Source organism: Taudactylus pleione, unplaced genomic scaffold (genome assembly GCF_031769625.1).
Source record: "Taudactylus pleione unplaced genomic scaffold, aTauple2 ptg000050l, whole genome shotgun sequence".
Classification (NCBI taxonomy): Eukaryota; Metazoa; Chordata; class Amphibia; order Anura; family Myobatrachidae; genus Taudactylus; species Taudactylus pleione.
The window spans coordinates 1,915,626-1,918,323 of NW_028284452.1; the positions used below are offsets into that span (position 1 = coordinate 1,915,626).

General features: G+C 43.9%; 2 non-coding genes across 2 annotated transcripts; one reads left to right on the forward strand and one right to left on the reverse strand.

Moving 5' to 3' along the window:
- The first annotated feature begins 1,146 nt into the window (after positions 1-1,146).
- TRNAY-GUA (transfer RNA tyrosine (anticodon GUA)) lies at positions 1,147-1,237 on the forward strand. Its single transcript is given in 2 exon segments — positions 1,147-1,183; positions 1,202-1,237. It is a non-coding gene; the product is annotated as a tRNA-Tyr (tRNA).
- A 699-nt stretch (positions 1,238-1,936) lies between these two features.
- On the reverse strand, positions 1,937-2,008 carry TRNAG-UCC (transfer RNA glycine (anticodon UCC)). The gene has a single exon. It is a non-coding gene; the product is annotated as a tRNA-Gly (tRNA).
- Between the last annotated feature and the right edge of the window lie 690 nt (positions 2,009-2,698).

The window sequence follows — 2,698 nt, forward strand, 5'->3', positions numbered from 1 at the left end:
TCAGTGAGTAATGAATACACCTGTGTACCTGTTGGGTGACCTGGGAAATGTGTCAGTGAGTAATGAATACACCTGTGCTCCTGCTGGGTGACCTGGGAAATGTGTCAGTGAGTGATGAATACACCAGTGCTCCTGCTGGGTGACCTGGGAAATGTGTCAGTGAGTGATGAATACATCTGTGCTCCTGCTGGGTGACCTGGGAAATGTGTCAGTGAGTAATGAATACACCTGTGCTCCTGCTGGGTGACCTGGGAAATGTGTCGGTGAGTAATGAATACACATGTGCACCTGCTGGTTTACCTGGAAAATGTGACCTGTGTGAGGTCCTGAGGACCCATCTTGGGAACCACTGGTCTATTGTATGGCCAGCTTAATTGTTAAGCAAAATATAGACACATATAAAAATACATTGAGATTAAATCCTAAAAAACAAGTATCCATTGAGGTCCCAAGGTTATATTTGATATGGGCAATCTCAAAACTTCAAGCAAGAGATGCAAAGTTTTTGAAAAATAAATAAATATTTTTTTGGGGGGGAAATCTGTTTTTAAATGTTTGTGTCTGTGATGTGGGAATGTCCTCTCCCTTATACCTAGACATGTGATATATTGAATACAAACCTGATATGTTCTGAGCAAAATGTCTGTCTGTTGTTTTAAATATCAACATCCTGACCTGAGAAAATTAGGTCTAATGGTGCATACACACGGTCAGATTTTTCCTTCAGATATGAACGATAACGATTTAAAAATCGTTCAGTCGTTCATATCTGAAGGAAAATCGTTCATATCTGACATGCCTGAATGATGGACGATCAACGATGCGCGTTCCCGATGGTCAGATAACGATTTCTGACATCTGATGTGTTTGCAGTCAGACTTGGACGATTCCATTCATTTTAATGCAGTCAAAAATCGTTCAATCGTTCAAATCGTTCAAATCGTACAAAACTTTGGTAAAATCGTTCAAATCGTTTAATCGTTCATCTGACAAATCTGACAAGTCTGACAAATCTGACCGTGTGTATGCTCCATTAGCCTGATTTCACACATTTCAACTTCTGACATTTTCAAATCCTTATAAATAAAAAAAAGACACATTTGCAGGATGTCCCTTATACCTGTGCACTAGGCTAATGGCACTAACCCTTCGATAGCTCAGCTGGTAGAGCGGAGGACTGTAGTGGAATTATAACACAGGAATCCTTAGGTCGCTGGTTCAATTCCGGCTCGAAGGAGATGTTTTTGTTTCATCCATTTGCTAAAATGCTAATTTCTCAGATTTTACCTATTGCCTATTTATCTCATACACCAGCAAATACAGACGGTTAATCCCATTTACACCCTGATAACATGGGAACTCCATGTCTGATTTGTTGCATGCAAGTCATGCTGCTTGTTGCTGAGCCTCTATTAGGGTAATTACGGTTTGCCACATTACATGTAATCACGGGAGACGCTTCTATAGCTCAGCTCCCTGGTCTGGCTGCTGGGAGAGATGAGAGCGGCTGTGACCAGCAGGCAGGTAAAGGGTTACCAGGCTAAATATGAATTACACGTGGTGCCCGGCTGCATGGCAGATAGGTGGGATATCTGTGATCCGCTGTCACTATGTAACCATCAGACCTCAGTACATGGTGCCAGCAGCCACTGTCTCTTATCACTGGAGCTAAGCACCTTATTGTTTTGTAATAATGGAAATGAGACACAGAGCAGTAATTGCTGCATTGTCCCCCTCCCCCTCCGCTCTGGCTGATCTATTACACAGAGCAGTCAGTATAATTAGTGCTGTGCCTGAGACTCAGGTGACTGTCATTAGCTCTCACCAGCATTATATAAGGTGAGTACAATTAGTGCAGCAGTCAGCAATAACATCCGGCTTTCCCTCCAGTTGCCCTTATTTTATATGACAAAAATATAAAAAACATAAAAGATCCTGCGTTGGCCGGGAATCGAACCCGGGTCAACTGCTTGGAAGGCAGCTATGCTCACCACTATACCACCAATGCTGTGTGTGATGTCAGCTCATACACTGATCTCCACCTATACCAACAACGCTGTGTGTGATGTCAGCTCATACACTGATCACCACTATACCACCAACGCTGTGTGTGATGTCAGCTCATACACTGATCACCACTATACCACCAACGCTGTGTGTGATGTCAGCTCATACACTGATCACCACTATACCACCAACGCTGTGTGTGATGTCAGCTCATACACTGATCACCACTGTACCACCAATGCTGTGTGTGATGTCAGCTCATACACTGATCACCACTGTACCACCAACGCTGTGTGTGATGTCAGCTCATACACTGATCACCACTGTACCACCAACGCTGTGTGTGATGTCAGCTCATACACTGATCACCACTATACCACCAACGCTGTGTGTGATGTCAGCTCATACACTGATCACCACTATACCACCAACGCTGTGTGTGATGTCAGCTCATACACTGATCACCACTATACCACCAACGCTGTGTGTGATGTCAGCTCATACACTGATCACCACTATACCACCAACGCTGTGTGTGATGTCAGCTCATACACTGATCACCACTATACCACCAACGCTGTGTGTGATGTCAGCTCATACACTGATCACCACTATACCACCAACGCTGTGTGTGATGTCAGCTCATACACTGATCACCACTATACCACCAACGCTGTGTGTGATGTCAGCT